The sequence below is a fragment of the Sinocyclocheilus anshuiensis genome, unplaced genomic scaffold (assembly GCF_001515605.1).
Source record: "Sinocyclocheilus anshuiensis isolate Anshui unplaced genomic scaffold, SAMN03320099.WGS_v1.1 scaffold385, whole genome shotgun sequence".
Lineage (NCBI taxonomy): Eukaryota > Metazoa > Chordata > Actinopteri > Cypriniformes > Cyprinidae > Sinocyclocheilus > Sinocyclocheilus anshuiensis.
In genome coordinates, this window is record NW_015539876.1 from 295,889 (window position 1) to 315,238 (window position 19,350).

The 19,350-nt window shown below is 36.8% G+C and overlaps 1 pseudogene; it reads left to right on the forward strand.

Moving 5' to 3' along the window:
- The window catches only part of LOC107685290 (gamma-aminobutyric acid receptor subunit gamma-3-like), a 129,421-nt pseudogene that overhangs the window by 559 nt on the left and 109,512 nt on the right, over positions 1 to 19,350 (forward strand).

A 19,350-nucleotide genomic window follows, 5' to 3' on the forward strand; every position in this document is an offset into this window, starting at 1 on the left:
TCATAAGGATAATTCTGCAGATTTCTTATGCATAGTCTAGCTTGATGCCACATAATAGGCTATATCACCAGTCTGGCGATGAAGATGTGATGTACGCACCTTTAAGAACAGGTCTTTTGATTTCTGCTGTTTAAGAAGTTCAGAAGACTTTATGTATCGTTATTTCAATCGTTGCATAAGGAGTTTTTTTTTCTTTTTCGTTTTTTTTTGGCGCAGCGCTTTCGTAAAAGTCTTAGATCTCTTGTCATGTCTTCAAACGGCACCTCTGTGGGTGTAATCTGTGTGATTTGTGTTTGTCTGGGTTTTCTGATAACGTTACAAATCACGCTTTTAAATTGATCTTAACTGATGTTTTACCGTATTTCACGGTAGAGATAACGCATGTGTGCGTCGTTACAGGAGCTGTCAGTTCCAATGGTGCTGAAATAAGTATTTCCGAAAGTTTGTCTTCCTAACCAGAAAACGGTGAAAATGCTGACAAAACGTGGAAATCGCATGCTATTTTGTCGAGGTGCTTAAAGTTGTTAAACAGTTCTGAACTGAACAGCTTGTGATTGATGATTGTTGTGATTATTTTTTAAGACACACACACACACAAATTAATTAATTAATTAATGTGTGTGTGTGTCTGTATGTATAAATGAATGAATGTATCATGCAGTTTGTGACTGTCTCTTTTATGGAAGACAAGACTACAAACAAGACAACTGGATCAGATATGAACCTGCCCTTGTTGAAGGAAGAGAGAGTCTAGCACAGTCTTAAATATAATTTATTGACATATTTGCATGTAACAGACTTATGTGTGATCATAGGCTAATTTATGAACGTTTTTACATGCTACTTAGATAATGATGCTTTTGGCAAACATGCCATAGAGAATAAGTACAACTTGTTGTACTTGTGTGTAAAGTCCTGTTTAGTGCTTTAGGAAACCCAGCCTTTAACTGGCATTTTTATGTGAGTGCAATTGTGAAATAGTTTCTTCTTTCATATTGGTTTTATTGTCTGATTGCTAATTAGTCCTCCATGCTCTCAAAAAACTAGCAGGTTATAAAATGGGGACTAATAACCTTAAGATATTCCAGGTTGCTGTAACTCTTTAATTCTGACATAAATGTATTAATTTCAGTTGTTTAACCAATTGCAGTTGTTGTTCAAAACAATTGATTAATGAAGTGTCTTTACACAAGTTGAAACATAGAAAATGACCTCAGTGGTGACCTGTTGAATACATTTTTTATTTCTTCAGTTCTCAAACAGTCGCTTCTGAGGATGATGAGTACGACGACGTTACTGTGAATCAAATGTTGGCCCCCAAAACCCACGAGACAGACGCAACGCAAATATTAAACAACTTACTAAAGGAGTATGACAAAAAGCTGCGGCCGGATATTGGAGGTGAGTGGTTTTCTAAATGCAGTCATTGAGGACTCTGTGGAGCTGGCCATGGTGCTGATATCCATTTAGCTTTACTGCATTCAGCCTTACCCATCTTGGAGCTTCATTTACAGTCATCACATGCAAACAAATGTCATATACATCAATTGAATTTACTTTAAAGTCCAACTGCTTTGTTTACCCCAACAATTCATGTTTTTGTAAACTGTTGACGTGCATTATCTTCTTGCTGTGGAGTAGAGAATACACCAGCAAATTACACTAAGCGACACAATTTTCCTTGTACTATGAAGAATAAAAATGTCAAATGTATTCACTGTTTGAGAGACATTGAGAGTAAGCTGCAGCTAGTCTGTGGGTTTATGGTTTTGCATTAAGTGATTGAATTCCTGGAGCAGTGGAATATTGTCCTGTGATTTTCTACTTGGGCATTTCAGGTTTTTTTGTTTTGTTTTTGCTACCCCGCAGTGCTCTTAATAGTCTCATGGACTGCACTACAATCCACATTTGCATGTAATCTCACAGATTTGCTTGTTTTCATGTATTTCAAGAGTTATATTAGCTTACAGAGTGCCTCTATGAGTGCAGGATTCATAGATCCGTTGGGAAATTTCAGGCGTTCCATCAGAATAACATGAATTTTTCATTTCTCAACATATCTCAAGGTTGAGATTGATGCTATTTTCTAGTAAATGCAACTAAATAGAGTGTCATGAGAAGAAATCGCAATCTGCAATTCAAGCAGCGCATTCTGTACTTGATCTGAGATGTCACCGCAGAACATCACAACCGCTCTTGACACATCTGTCAGGTCTGTTATTGGTTTTGTGGCATCGTTGTGATATATTGCATCTTATTGGATTCGAAGCATTTTAGAAAGCCTATCCCTGCAAAAATCTCACTGTTTCTACATGTTATTTGTTTCCTTTCAATGAGAAGCACAACCTCCATGTTTGATGGATGACAGTCTCCAAATTATATTTCTTAAACTCATGTCTGATTTCTAAGAGGAAGACTGTTTATGTGCTCTCTTATACACGCACCACACCTACAATAACCCACACAAATCAAGCATATTGCCTCAGAGCCACCTTGCCATGAAATAGCTTTTGTTTTTCACTTTTGTAACTCGGTCTTTCTGGAGAGGACTGTACTGCTATATAATCAAGTATGCCACTGAATGGCTGTGATACTATGTATGAAGACAGCTACAGGAGACACTGTTAAGGAAGTAGAAAGATTCCAGTGAAGTCCCCAGAAACTGAGGAACGGAGCTGGTGAGCACGTCTCAGATCTGTCAACTCCAGTGCAGAGTGGGTCAATGAAAGGGGCTCTAATACACTTCCTACAACTGGACCTTCTGTTTCAAGTCGCACACGCACGCACTCTTTCGTTTGTTCTTCTATCTCTTTTTTTTGTTTCACCACCACTTTAGAGTGTTTGTTGCGATTCAGAAAAGTCATTTTCTTGTTTTTCTTTCTCCATGCAGAATTCGAGGCTAGAAAAAAAATATAGAAATAACTCTTGAACCATTTTCACATGCTATGAAATCACTTATGAAGTACAAGAATAGAATGCAATGAAATCACTTATGAAGTACAAGAATAGAATGCAATGAAATCACTTATTATGAAGTACAAGAATATAATGCAAATGATAGAATCCTCTTATGACAATAATTATTTATCTGCTAGCGTTTCAGTATTATGGTTGTGTGTTATGCTGTTCTGTTCAGCTTCATGATGAGTTGTGTATTGAATCAGCAGGTATGATTGCGATGCTGCAAATACCACAAATACATATGATTCATGATGGATTAAAAACAAACAACACCTCAAGGCTGTCTGGTATCTTATAATAGGGCTGGGTGGTGTGGCCAAAATATTATTGCAATATTTTTTCCATATCATACTATATCACAATATTAATTTACCATTAACAGGGAAGGAAATGCTTACCACATATTTGTTAGACCTTGAGAATGAATGTAAACATAACTTGTTTGTTCACAATTAAACTCCACAAAGTAAGCTACCTTTTAGTTTAGTTCCCCATGAAATCCATTTGTATGGATTTTTATGATTGAAGTGAAGTTTTAAGATTTAATACAAATTTGTCATCAAAATGGCGTCTAATGAAATGAATTAATAAAACTTTAACCATGTAAAAAGTAACCAAATGAAAATATAACAATTAATTTACAATCAAACATTGCATTTTTTTTTTAATTTAATGTCAAATAAGATTTGACAAACTGTATAAGTTAAAACGGAGTTGGAAAAATATGTTGGTTGTATGATATCCCTTAAAATTATTGTTATTATTACTACTATTTGTCACCGTTTCATTCAGTTTGGACTTTTTCATTTTGCACCATTTCCATTAATTGTCATTCTGTTCAGGTGTGTCATTTCATTAGTCTATAGTCTGCTTTTGTATTTAAGTTGCTCTCTTTCTGTTCATTGTTGTCAGGTATTGTCGATGTTGTGTGTTGCAAGCCTTCTCTGTGTTTGGATTTCTGTGGATTTATTAAGACTGCCTATCATCATCATCATCATCATCGTGTTCATGTGAGTTCATCAACACTGTAGTTTAACAGAAGACCCGACCTTAAAGTAAAATAGAAGCAGCATGCTTTTACCTTGTTTTCGTTTGATCAGTGTTTTAGTTTTTTTGTTTTTATATTTCATGAATCATTTTGCCACCGTCACCCTGCTGTGCCTTGAGCAAGGAGATCGCTCCCTCGAGGAGCACCTGGAGGAATTCCTGAGTCTCGCCCACCAGACCACTTTCCTTATGACTGCCTCTGCACGTTTCTACATGTGGGACTTAACAACGCCACTAGAATGCAGTTGTCCGGGAAACCTCCTCGAGGTAGCTTCGCCGACTGTGGATGGGGTGCTGGTTTCCTGTGGATCAGCCTTCACCGTTGAGGATGTCACCAGCCCCACTGCAGACCTAGTGCACAGCCAGTCAATAGCCCGCTGCACGGAGCGTCTGTCTGAGTCCACCGCGACGGAAGAGCCATTGCAAGAAGCAGCAACTAAGCCTGCTATCGCGCTGGAGCCTGAGCCGATTACCGTGTCTTACCAGGTGTGTGAGCCGGCAACGCCACACGTCACACCTAATCCTGCATAATTCTGTTCATCTGTCTGATTCGCTGGTCCCGCCCAGCCTCCCTTTCCCACCTCGTCTCCAAGCTGCTTTAAGAGACATTTTATTCTTGTTTCGATTTTGTGCATTTCTTCATTCTCCTCAGTCCTCAGCCACTCCTGCTGTCCAGTCATCTTCGTCCCCTGTCAGTCCCTCTGTCACCTCCTCTCAGTGGTGGGGCTCCATCTCGGGCCTGCCGGGAGTCTTTGTCTCCTGGACCTGAGGATCCCGTGGCTCTGCCTCCGGCCTCGGATACCTCCGCTCCACCCCGTACCGCCGTCCAGACTAATGCACCTACGATCCTCCCACCCTCGATTCCGGCGTGGACCATCAGCCATTTGGTCTCCCTCGGTCAGTCGGCTCCACCTGGGTTGGACTTTGCAACGCTTCCACTGCGGACTTGCAGGCTGTCCGCTGCTCTCCGACCCTCCACCCCTTCCACCGCTCCGCCGTTCCTCAGGCTCCGCCTCCTTCCTCGGTCGCTCCATCACGCCTTAGCTCCTCCCTCCAGTGACGCTGCCATGGAGTGCAGTCCTGGCTATGGCCTGGGTCTTCACCTACCCGCTCAAGGCTCCTCCCTGGTCATCTCCTCCACCTACACCTCCTTGGATTTTGTTTGTCGTCCTCCTCCCGAACCTCCTCCTGCATCTCTCTGATGGCATGCCTGCCCTTTGCCATCCCTTCGCCATCTCCTCATCCTCCTTACCGCCTCATCCTTCTCTCTTCGGCGTGAGGTTACACCTTCTGGGAAGGGAGCGATCTGTCACCGTATCATTCAGTTTGGACTTTGTTTTCCTTTTGCACCATTTCCATTCATTGATGGATTGGAATTCATTGTCATTCTGTTCAGGTGTGTTATTTAATTAGTTTAGTCTGCTTGTGTATCTGCTTGTGCTCTCTTTTTGTTCATTGTTGTCGGGTCTCGACGATGTTACGTGTGTTGCAGGCCTTCTCTTTGTTTGGATTTACCTTCTGTGGATTTATTTAAGACTGTCCATCATGTTCGTGTGAGTTCATCAACAGTAGTGTGACACAATATTATTATTATTATTATTATTATTATGTGAAGATCCTTGAGTTTCGGTGTGTATTTGATGGTAGTTTTAATCAAATGAAATGGTGAAAATCTCATGAAGTGTCTCTCAGAGTAGCTCTGGAGATGAAGTTCATATGTGTTCATGTCCTCATGTATTGAGACATCAGATGATGAAAACACTGTGAGCGTCACAGGTGTTTGAGATTGTGTGGTAGACAAAATCACACCACTCATTCCCACAGAACATGCAGACTTATTAGTGACATGGGCTGTGTGATATCATATAGAGATCTAATATCCTATTGTTTATTGTCCAGCTCTACCTCATACCATCAGCACTAGATAAACTTTTTCAGGTTCTCGTTGGACACCGATTAAGCCTGGTATTAGCATAAAAATAATTTTTGTAGAATCATCCTTTCATTTGTGCATAAATCCCAAGATTGTTCAATAAACCTGCCTCAATGAGGTTTTGATTTCACTATGGAAAATCTCTGCCAATGATTTTATTGCAGAAACATATAGAACTTGTTTTCCCTTTTGTCCTCTGAGATTTTGTTTGTCGTCCTCCTCCCGAACCTCTTCCTGCATCTCTCTGATGGCATGCCTGCCCTTTGCCATCCCTTCGCCATCTCCTCATCCTCCTTACCGCCTCATCCTTCTCTCTTCGGCGTGAGGTTACACCTTCTGGGAAGGGAGCGATCTGTCACCGTATCATTCAGTTTGGACTTTGTTTTCCTTTTGCACCATTTCCATTCATTGATGGATTGGAATTCATTGTCATTCTGTTCAGGTGTGTTATTTAATTAGTTTAGTCTGCTTGTGTATCTGCTTGTGCTCTCTTTTTGTTCATTGTTGTCGGGTCTCGACGATGTTACGTGTGTTGCAGGCCTTCTCTTTGTTTGGATTTACCTTCTGTGGATTTATTTAAGACTGTCCATCATGTTCGTGTGAGTTCATCAACAGTAGTGTGACACAATATTATTATTATTATTATTATTATTATGTGAAGATCCTTGAGTTTCGGTGTGTATTTGATGGTAGTTTTAATCAAATGAAATGGTGAAAATCTCATGAAGTGTCTCTCAGAGTAGCTCTGGAGATGAAGTTCATATGTGTTCATGTCCTCATGTATTGAGACATCAGATGATGAAAACACTGTGAGCGTCACAGGTGTTTGAGATTGTGTGGTAGACAAAATCACACCACTCATTCCCACAGAACATGCAGACTTATTAGTGACATGGGCTGTGTGATATCATATAGAGATCTAATATCCTATTGTTTATTGTCCAGCTCTACCTCATACCATCAGCACTAGATAAACTTTTTCAGGTTCTCGTTGGACACCGATTAAGCCTGGTATTAGCATAAAAATAATTTTTGTAGAATCATCCTTTCATTTGTGCATAAATCCCAAGATTGTTCAATAAACCTGCCTCAATGAGGTTTTGATTTCACTATGGAAAATCTCTGCCAATGATTTTATTGCAGAAACATATAGAACTTGTTTTCCCTTTTGTCCTCTGAAGAATGGTAAAATATCTACAGATGCAGCATATTCCTTGAGGTTTTTTTTGTCAAATGTGGAGCAACATGGTATTGTGAAATTTATGAACAACGAAAGATTCAGACCTATTGCAGTGGCAACATGGGAAGATTACAGAACAAAGACCCAAATCAAGAGCTCTGCTGGTACATTACAGACTCCTTTACTGTTTATCAGTAAATTTTCTGAAATCCCCTTGTACTGAAATGTACTGAAACTGATGTATTGCGTATTGTTATAGTCATAATATTGCATTTTACTGACTCCGAGGTTGTACAAGGCACTCTCAGGTTATTTTTCTATTCTATTGTTATGCCAGTTACGATAAGAGGAGCTTCTGTAAACCCTTGCCACTGCCAATTTCCTGAATCTCCATGATGTTGTCCTCGAACTTGTCTACAAGATTTTATTCGATTATGGCACTGGTGCATTATCCTGAATGCCTGTGATTTAATAGTACATTAACGTCAGTCTTATACATGGCAGTGTTTTGTGGAGCTTGTCAACGGATGGTAGTGCATCTGTGGAAGTGAATTAGCTGGAAGGCTGCAAAGAACCTGTTGCTTCAGGCTTGTTTTTATCAGCTTTTCTCATTAGGGTCCATTTTTGCCAGTGATTTGACCAGTGACTTCTAGGTATTAGGTTCATATAGCACTCTTCCCTCCTCAGCATTCATTTGTTGGTTTTGTTTCTTTTGTTGGCCAATGTTCAAGGTGCCATCTGTGCTAAACTTAATTAGCTAGTTACAAGGTTGTCTTTTAAAAGGGTCACATGGCTAGTGCTCCTAGTGTACTGCATTCTAAAAGCATGAAAACAACGCATTAGGTGCATTAAAGCTAATATGCAGTGGGTGTGGGTGGGGGTAGATGCTTTTTTTCTCAACAAGGAATTCAACAGTAATAGACCGTAAATCACATTGAGATGTTTTGGAAAAGATGGATGTATATTAAACAGACTAATTAGCTGGTTTTACATGCAGCATAGCAACTCATTTAGTCCATTGTTAACAGATATACTCTCTATCAGAGTGCTTTATAGATGATATCATAAGATTAAAGGAATATAGTTCACCCAAAAATAAAAAAGTATGTTAATATTTATTCACCCAAATTTTTTTCCATACATTCGTCTAGCTCAAAAGCATGGTGCTAGCAACGTTAAGGCCATGGGTTCGATTCCCAGGGATTCCATGAACTGATAAAATGTGTAAAATGTGTATATTTTTCCACTATAAAGAATATTTTGTCCAATGGAAAGGTTCCATGGAAGTTAAACGTTCTTAATGGAAACATAGATGCCAATAAAACCTTTATTTTAAGAATGAATGTAAGTTGCTTTTGGATAAAATGCATAAAAATGTAAAATACATATATTCTTTCTATTAAGTTTATAATTAATCTTAGCATATCTCCATTAAGCACCGTTAAAGTTGTCAATACAATTTGTACGCTATATTTTAGATCTTCTGAAGTAATCTTTATTCACTGATAATCTAAACCGTTTGTTCCCTGATCTGACTGATTAATTCTCAAATATGAACTCACAGACTCCATTTTCTAGCTGACTGAAGAGGAAGACTATATGTGAATAATAATGATATTTGGTTTTGGTATGTGGACGGCTTTTTGTTTTCTTAGTAAAAGGCATTGTATAGCTTCAGACGACTTTGAACATAGCGCACAGTATGTCTTATAGACTACTTCAATAGTCTTTATTATTTTTTGATATGTAAATTTAAAAACTATCAATTTGTATCAAATGTTTATATATAACAAAAAATATATTTTTTGCTTCACAATAAATTAGTCATTTGGGTTTGACATGAGGGTGAGTAAATTTTTTTTTTTTTGGGGTGAACTGCTGCTTTAAATTAGATGTCTGTATGGATCTCTGGGAGTGTGCATGTGCGCAACGTGTGTGTGCACTTTTGGTATTGAAACCACAACTGTCGCAGCAGTAGCAGTGTCATAGTGGCCCAATTGTGTCAGCTTTCTTTTGGGCTGAGCTGTAGGGGAAACCCTTCAAAGTGGGTCAACCTCCCTCTTCTCTTCTTTTTTTTTTTATGTGCATTGAGCCTCACTCAGCCAGGCGACATCATTACCAGGCTAAAGGAAAGCCTAGATAAGAGGGTTTAGGGACAATAAATGCATGTGACACATGCGCATTGGAATTCAGGAAGTGAATCCTGGGCCATCCTTGCGAGTTTCCTTCATAAGGTGTATGGCGAGTGGCAGATGTGCTAGAGCAATCTGCTCTGTCTGCTGCATAAATAGAGGGAAAAAGAATCGCTTTACTTTGGATAAGCCCCCCTGACCAGCCCCCTGGAGGAACACTCATTATAAAGTGCTAGTTTGTGTCAGCCCAGATTAATCTATGTAGCAGAGAGATGGAGAAAGCTGGGGGTGTGGTGTGGGAAAGTGGGGGGAGGGGGTCTGGTCATTACTATGTTGTGATTTTTATCGCAGCGGAGAGACAGTGTGAGGTGAGAAAGAAGTAATGGGCCAGAAACAAAAAGACAGAATGTGGGAGGCAGGAAGAGCGAGAGCAATATAGAGAGAGGTACTGCACACAATCCTTCAGGCAAAAGAGTGCCAGTTTGGGAAAATTTGTGTGTATGTGTGTGTATGTAGAGAGAGTGTATAAAGCTGACTTGTGTAAAGCACATGCCCTCACCTCTAGGCCCTTCTTGCCATCAGCAAAAGCAACTTTGTTTTATCATCAGCCACTAAACACAAATATGAGAGCATGTGTGTTCGTGCGCCAGAATGAGAATGCAAAAGTAGCACCAAAAAAGATTAAATTCTCACAGGCACAAGCTCAGGTGAACATGAACCCTGTGTAGAAACGGCTTCTTCACTCTCTTTTCTCTTTCTTTTTCCCTCTTTTTTTTTCTTTTCTCTTTCAGAGTGCTCATTGAAGTCAAGGCGGGTATATGTATGTGTGTATATATATATATATATATATATATATATATATATATCAGCATCAGTTCTTCATCCACACAGTCCTGGTACAAGTACAGATATGTCACACTGCCACTGTGCACTGCTCTGTACATCTGTGTGATATGTTTGCCAAAGATCTGATTGATTTTGTTGGCATTACCACCAAATAGCCTTGAGTTCGAAAGATATGGGTATTTAACAGTAAATGGTGATGGCCAGAGAGTGGGTTGGCCAATTTAATACTGATAAAAATAATTTTAGTTTGCACAATATTGACTCATAATTGATAAGGGTGAGAAAAACAAAATCTGTTGCAAAAGTATTGCAATATTTTACCTCATGATCAAAGAATCGTGAAAAACATGATCATGATTTCATTAAGCAGCATAACTCTTAATTAGAATGATTTTTGAAGTTTTGTGTAACACTGAAGTCACTGAAGAAAATTCAGCTTTGCAATCACAAATAAATAATATTTTAAAGGGGTCATATGATGTGATTTCAAATTTTCCTTTTTCTTTGGAGTGTACAAGCTCTTGGTGCATAAAAAAGATCTGTAAAGTTGCAAAGACTAAAGTCTCAAATCCAAAGAGATATTCTTTATAAAAGTTAAGAGTCAGCCACGCCTACCTAAAACGGCTCGTTCTATCGCTCCGGCCTGACAGGGCATCATCACAGTATGGTAGGGGCGTAACATTTCCGTCACACGCTTGAGGTATTCGTCCAATCATAACGCACTGGATAGCTGGCCAATCACAGCACACCTTGCTTTTCAGACCGATGAGCTTTGTAAAAATCGACACATTTCAGAAAGGCGGGGCATAGAGGAGAAGCAATAATGTACAGTATGTGGAAAATAATGTTTTTTTAACCTTAAACCACATAAACACATTTCATTACACCAAATACACAAACTAATGTTCTTTTTAGCAACATCATATGACCCCTTTAACATGTATGAAATAGAAAACAGTTAGGGCCAGATTTACTAACAGTGAAAAATTTGTGCTGAAAAAGCGTTATTTTTGTGGCTGACCTTATTGCAAATGTATTTGTAGGAGTTTCCCATCAGACACAGAATTTATGGGAGAAGAGTATTTAAATGAATCACGCAACATGATTTACTAAGGTTCCCCCCTTCCCCCTTCTTTTCTTTAATTTAGATCTGCCGCAGAACTTTCAACTCCCATCGGTGCTTTTATGGGATTGCACTCTCACGCTAATTTGCCCTGTTTAGTAAATCTGGCCCTCAGTTTAGATTGTAATGTTTTACAATATTTCTGTTTTTACTGTAATTTTTGATCAATTATACTGTTTTTCTTTATGATACTTAAAAATATATATATTTTATTTTTATTTTTAATGGCTATTCAGAGTACAGTTAGTTTTACACTAAACTAATAAACATAAAAAAAAAATTACCACCAGATCCCTTCTAATTCCGAACTTTATCCACTAGCATATTCACAGGACATGGCTTAATGTGCTGCCATTAACTTTGTTCAGTCTTTTACTGTGTTCCCTCTCTCCTTGTCTCTGTGTCTTCTACGTATATGTTTATTTAATGAGATGTGTTCCACTTAAAGTCATTCATCTCCATGCAATCTGCACATTCTGGTCTGGGGTCTGTGGAAGCGAGGAGAAGCACTCAATGCATGCCGTATGGTATAACTGAAAAATGTAGTATCACAAAATTGTCGTTTGAGGTAGAAGGTTCTTACTGACACAATACGGAGGCAGAGCCTGTGTAATGAAATTTCTAATTTTCCTGGAAGAAACGAATGACATCACAGGCTACCTTAGAAAATAGAGAAAATACAAGTAAGTTATTTTGACGTTTTCCATCTCCATTGAGGGCATCCTAGTCTTTAAGAGTAAAAAAGGAGCTTCCTTTCGGACATTTCTGAACAATATCCGTAGTATGATGTGCAGCTGCTGGCAAGGACAGACACGCAAGCAACCTCTCAATAATTCAACTTCTCATCATCAAGGTCTGATTTGCTTACTTCATGTTTTAAAATGGATATAGCTTATGGAATTGAAATAGCATATTAACAGTCTTTAGATATTTGGAGGAAGAGAAGGAGGCTTTTCATCACAAAAATTTGTATTGATCTATTTTAGATCTTGTATAAGTCAACCAAGGTAAACAGGTTAGCCAAAAGTGTAGTTATATGGATAGTTCACTCAAAAATGAGAATCCTGTTATTTACTCGCCTTCATGTTGTTCCAGGCCTGTATGAAAATTTGTTTAACATTGAAAAATGCTACACTCAAAAATCTTTTTTATTTTTGCTGCTTTTTCAATTAATGTAATTAAGAGACGCTAAATCAACAACTTTTGAGCATTTTATCAATAAATCTTATAACTGAATTTCATAAAGTTCAATGCACTTTGATTTGTAAAATGGAAGTACTTGTGCTGCAGCAATCCAAATAATTTTTGCTGATATAACTTTTTAAATTATACACTTTTAATTCTATATCATATACTTCCCAACATGCTTTGCATGAGACAATTTTGTGAGAGTAAATATTTAAATCAAGGTTTTTATGTGCTTTAGGAAAAACTATATTCATTGTTCAATTATGTTAGAAATTTAGTGCAGATTATTTTTTTGTTCGCATTCTTAGTTACTATTGTGCTGAAGAGTGGAGCTTGGACGTAGGCCATGGATTACATAAGGTAAACATTGAGGTAAATATTACATATAATAAAGTCATGCTAGTGACACTAATGCCTAATAAACTAAATTAAGTTGGACTAACATGAAATGAATTTAAAAATCCTTTGTAAATTGAGTTTTGATAGACTTAATGACATTGAGTTAAAACTATTAAGTATATTAATTTAATCATCCAACTAAATTAGCTCAATGAAATGGACTTAATTTACCTGGAGAAATTAAATTTCTGGTCAGTTTCATTTTGGACCCCACTGATTTTCATTGTAAGGCCAACAGTTTAAACATTTCTCAAAATATCTTCAAAAAAGTCATATTTCGTGTTCCCCCAGAAGAAAGAAAGTCATTCAGGTTTGGAACAGCATGAGAGTGAGTAAATGATGACAGAAGTTTGAGTTTTGGGTGCACTATCCCTTTATTGCTATTGCAAAAGGTCTATGTCTAGTGGACATTCATCACTTGTCAAGCAACAAATTCTCCTCATTAACACCAATTCTTTTCAAGACCCTCCTGGTTAAAGTCTTACCAGTGGTGATTGTGCTGGAATTGGCTGCTAGTCTTTATTAATCCCTATTAATAAAGGTCAGCGAGCCCAGCTGTCAGATTGCTTCTCTGTTTTCCTCTGGCTCTTCAGCAGCCTGACAGTCTGATCCCAGCCATTTCCACAGGCCTGTTACCTCCGTGTCATGCCACCTGCCTTATATGTCTCTTTCCCTCTCAGCATCAGTGACATGTTCCAGGTCTCGACTTGGATATCTGTCCCTGCTCATTGAATATTTCAGAACCCCTTGACATTTCATCCTGTAATGAGCCTATAGGTGTCTGTGGAAGGAGGGCAGGAGCTAAGGAGAGTCAGACTCGGCTTCATTAATCCAAACCCTTTTGGCTTGAAGCGAGAAAGCGTCGGCCAGACACGCTTCTGCTCATTCACCTGGACTAGACCCCATTTATTTAGTGTAGTGATGCTGAAATCCCTCATAACCCAGCGAGTGTGCAAGAAGTCGGACGATCCTGATTAGGTAGAAAAGGTGAGCATGAAGGAACGCTTAACACCTTTCTGCCAGGATGTAAGCCTTAAAGATCACCCTCCTCCACAGGATCATGAGTACTTATCTCAAGTTAGCACGGCTTCAGATACAAAGTGCCGTGGAGATAAGTTACTATGAAATGCTGTACATTTATTTCTTCAGCTTTGTTATATCAAAAGAGCTTTCCTCTCTGTATGTTTCAGATCAGTCTTTAGATTCTTTTTACAGCGTCAGTTGCTTAAAATAGATAAAAATGCATGTTTTTGTAACCAGGGTTCCAACAGAAGACCAGAGAATGTCAGGGAGTTTTAAATTGTGAATTCCAGGCCTGAAAAAAGTAGGTATTGAGGGTAACCACCTGTGTGATTACATACACTGCATTTCAAATGTTTGAGGTTGGTAAATGTTTTTGAAAGACACCAAGGCTGCATTTATTTGTTCTATACAGTAAAATCGGTAATATTGTTAAATATTATTAAAATATACAGTTTTCTATTTCAATATATTTTCAAATAATTTTCTTGTAATAGCAGAGTTTTCAGCATCATTACTCCAGTCTTCAGTTTCACATAACCCTTCAGAAATCATTCTAATATGCAGATTTATTTTTTTCAAGAAAATTATTTTTTTTTATCAATGTTAAAAACAGCTGCATAATATTTTTTTGTGGGAACCGTGATACATTTTTATTTTCAAGATTCGTTGATAAATAGAAAGTTCAAAAGAACAGCATTGGTTTAAAATGTTTTTTTTTTTAATGTAAATATCTTTACTGTCACTTTTGATAATTTTACTGCTTCATCGATTAATACAATTAATAACTTAGTAAAAAAATAATAAAAAAATGAAATAATTACTGACCCCAAACTTTTAACCATACCATATATAATACAATTTGGTCAAAACACAAGGCATGTACACAAACTGTATAAGATTAAATTGATTATTTTATATGATATATACTGAAAATGCACACATTTTTGATGTCAGAAAATGTCCATTATGCACCGATTATTGGCCAATGACGGGCATCTTAAAAGGCCAAATAAAGATGGAATTTTCCTATGTATTGCTTTATCTGTAGTTATAAATATAATTTAAATACATTAAGGACAATCACAGAACATGATTATTCAAATTCAAATGATTGGTAAGTCATATACCAAATTCAATATCATTCGCCTGTTGCTGTATCATTCATGCCAACAATCATACAAGATCTCTGCCAAGCCTCATAATTTCTCTCCATGGGAATAATACAATAACTTGCCTTGACAAGGACACTATTCATTTGATCTGCACTAGTAAGGCAAAACTGTGCCTGTGGCCACAAGCTTTGTTTTGTGTGGTGTCTCTGTCAGCGTATGTCACACTAATTGACTAGGGTGTAATTCCAGGACTCCTCTCTGTCTGTCCCCGTCACATTCTGTCTTTCTCTTGCTCTCTTTCCTTTACACACAAACGCATACATATACTACAACACTTACTAAATTACTAAAAGGCTCTTGTCTGGTTATGGTAAGGGCTTGCAGTGAAAGCGAAATGGAGGAGAATAAAAATATACATTTGATGTAGGAGAATTTGAGAGAGCTGGACATAGTTGTAGTGGCACTCGTTTATGAAAGATGACAAACATGTTTATAAGTAACTGGTTTGCATTGGAGCTTAATTAATGTTCATGCAGTTTTAAAGTTTAGCATATTTTTATGCACCCACCTAATCTTGTTTGTTTAAATAATATTCAGAAATAGAAGTACAATTTTAATGAAAATTTTGAAATGCAGGCACCTTAGAAGACTGTGTATGCATGACAATCAGCGCAGTAATGGATTTGATCATTTATATTAACGTTTATTAACATTCTGCAGTGATATGCATATTAGGGTGTAAAACTGTGGGCACTCTTAGCCATTTGGCCTTTTAGAAAATAAACTTTTCACACTATTAATTTATTTAAAAGCAATGTCTAACAGTGGACAAACAACACAGTTTTTTATGAAACAAAAAGGGTTAAACAATGTAATTTACACCACATCTAAAACATGTATTTTGTTCCATAACATTATGTGATATAAAGTGATTATATAAATAAATCTTGCTGAGGAATCTTTTCACGTTCCTGCCCTGGAACATGTAAGTGTCCATGGTGGAAGGAATAACTATTAATTTATAAAATTCTTAAAAAATAATAAATGCAAAGATATGAATATTAATACTGCTCTGATGACTCTTTACAAATGTACTGTAATTTCTTATTACAGTATGCTGCATTATGCATGGCCTAATGTGTGATGTACAGATTTGTTGGTTTATGAACTACTGGCCTTTTCTGATTAAGAATAGCTCAATTACAGAAAGAAAGACTGAATTATGTGTGGAGGATTCTAAACTGTGGTTGATGGGCCAGAAGGAATAGGTGTCTGACAAAAATGTCTGTAAATGTGAAAGCATTTTATTAATGCCTTTTATTCAGGGCCAAATTACATATATAGGGAAAGAATTCATAAATGAGGCCCATTATGAAAGCTAAAGATAGGCAAAGAGGGGATGAGAAAAGACAGGAGAGGGAGAAAGATATGATAGAGAGATCAATTGCCCACTGGTCATATCAGCCTTGTTTATCATACCCTCCCCATCTTCCCAGATGTCTCCTGTGCGTCTGAGTGTTTGACACTGATATGGTTCAACATCACTGTGACATGAACTCCTCCTCTGACTGGTCATTACCCTGCTACAGATCAGCTGCGCTCTCCCCCCCAGGGATGTTTACATGCCCCCACACACAGCCTTTCCGGAGGCATCATCTGTCTCACTGAGGTTCTGACGATGACCACATCGTCTGATTAAGATCTGTTGATTCTCCTTCCCTGCAATTTCTTCTCTTGCACCATTACGAAGCATTCTCCCTTTGGCACTAGCAGAGATGGACAGATGGTGTACAATATGTTTACTATGGATGTTTTAAAATGTAAAAATAAATAAATACAAAAAATAAAATAAAAATAAACTTTTCTGCAAAATCACAGCTGAAATAAAAAGTACTGCATATTCCTCAAAGTGCATTTTTTCTTAGTCAACAAAGAATCGTATCTTATTGTATTTTTTTTGGAACCTGTGATACTTTTTTTCAGGATTCTTTGATAAATAAAAAGTTAAAAAGAACAGCATTTATTCAAAAAAGAAATCTTTTATAACAATTTAAGTCTTTATGAGCATTTTTTAAAATAAATTTATCATATCCTTGCTGAATAAAAGTATTAATTTCTTAAAAAAAAAAAAAAAAAAAACTTTCTGACTTTAAACTTTTAAACGGTAGTGTATATTGTTACAAAAGTTTTCTTTTTTGAATAAATGATGCTCTTTTTAATGCTTTATTCTTCAAAGAATCCTGAAAAAAGTATCACAGGTTCCAAAAATATTGAGTATTTTAAGTCAAGTATTAAAATAGAAAACCATTATTTTAAATTGTAATAATATTTTACAATATTACTGTTTTTACTGTATTTTTGATCAAATAAATGCAGCATTGCTGAGCAAGAGGCTTATTTAAAAAACATTAAAATCTTATTGATCCCAAAGTTTTGACCAGTAGTGTATATAAAATAATGCTATATATGTAAAGTGCTCACCAAAGTATTGGTGATTTAACATTTTAAAATAATATATTTTAAAATGTTATTTATTCCTGTGATTCAAAGCTGAATATTCAGAAGCCATTACTCCATTCTTTATTGTCACATGATTGTTCAGAAATCATTCTTATAATCATGCTGATTTGGTTATTATTGTCCATGTTGGAAAAGGTCGTGCTGCCTAATATTTTTGTGGAAACCTTGGTACATCATTTTTCAGGAATCTTTAACGAACAAAAAGTTGAATAAAAAGAGAAACTTTTGTAACTGTACTCTGTACTGTCATTTTTGATCACGTTGATGCATCCTTGGTGAATAAAAGTATTCATTTCTAAAATAAATAAATGAATAAAAATATATAAATAAATTAAATTACCACAAACATTTGAACTAGTGTACATATGCTTTTCAGAATGCTAACACATTCGGCTTATTTTCATGGTGAGATTTTGAATCCCAGATTGTCAATGTATTCTCAGAGTTTTGAATTCCACTGTATACACATAGACATGGAGCTGGTTACTGGATCCAGATGTGACATTTTATTTTTGGCTAAAATGTATTCTTGGCCACTGTGACAGCAGATATATTGTGTTGCTGTAAACAGTGAAATATTTAAATTATAATCTGTAAAAAACAGCATGGAGTGCTGAGTAGAGTATGTCATCGGACTTGTGTGCTTTTTTTTTAAACACAAATGCAAGCTGGCCTCAAAGACATCTGCTTGGCTGATGATGCATTCACAGAATTCATCATCACCCAGAGCAAGAAAATCTGGATGATTAATGCATTGTGTTTTTCGATTGCCAACTTTACACACAGAGAACTGGTGTGAGGTTATAAATAATACAGCAATTTGTGGTATTAGTGGGGTGGAAAATTCTACTGCTTTTTGGTCCAAATACCACTATGATCCATTAGAAGCCTAGAGGTACTATTGGTTTACCGGAAATCAAAGCTCATATGTAAATTGCAAGTAAACACAAGCTTTGTCTTGTTGCAGAACCGTGCTGAAATTTGGATTGCATGCTGTGAGAACATTATGAATACACCTACGCCAAACAAGAGGAGATAAAAGGTGTTGGCCAGTGATTCTTTGTTGTTGACTCATAAACACCACTATGATGTGAAAGATCTTTTCGGTAAGAAATGCTCTTTGAGGAACATTCAGCACTTTTTATTTCAGCTTTGGGATTTAGAACAATGTGCCGTGATTTTTCAGTTTTGACATGCATTTCATTGGAAATGTAAGTCCACAATGAATCCAAAGGTCCTTTTATAGTCTGAAAAGCAATGTAGAAGCAACAGGGAGAGGTCTTGTTTGGCAGACAGGTCGTTGCTTCTTCCTCTCTAAGAGTAGTTTGACCCTTATCATACAGAATGCAGAAAAACTGTTGTTCTTTTAGACTTTAGACGCTAACCAAAGAACAGTGGTGGACGAAGTACACAAATTAAGTACTTGAGTAAAAGTACAGATCCGTATAATAAAATATTACTCCAGTAAAAGTACTCAGTTTTCAATTTTACTCGAGTGAAAGTACAAAAGTACTTGATTTTTTATGTACTTAAGTTAAAAGTACCGATAGATGAATGTTTATTTTGCAGTTTTATATTGGGTACTTTTATCATTTAATTTTATATTAGCATATATTTTTTTATAATCCTACTGCTCAAAATACCTGGGATTTTCCCAAAATAACCAATAAGAAAATAATGAATATAATAAGGAAAATATAATTCCATTTTCATAATGATTTTTGTCTTCTCAAACCTTATCTGTGGTGTAAAAACAGCCCTGGCCAAATGCCCCCAGAGGGCATCACTTCCCACTTTGATAATTACTGTAGTTACCATGTTCTGAACATCACATCCTTTCTTTTTCTCTCAGATGTAATCAACTAGGTAGTTGAATTATAATATTT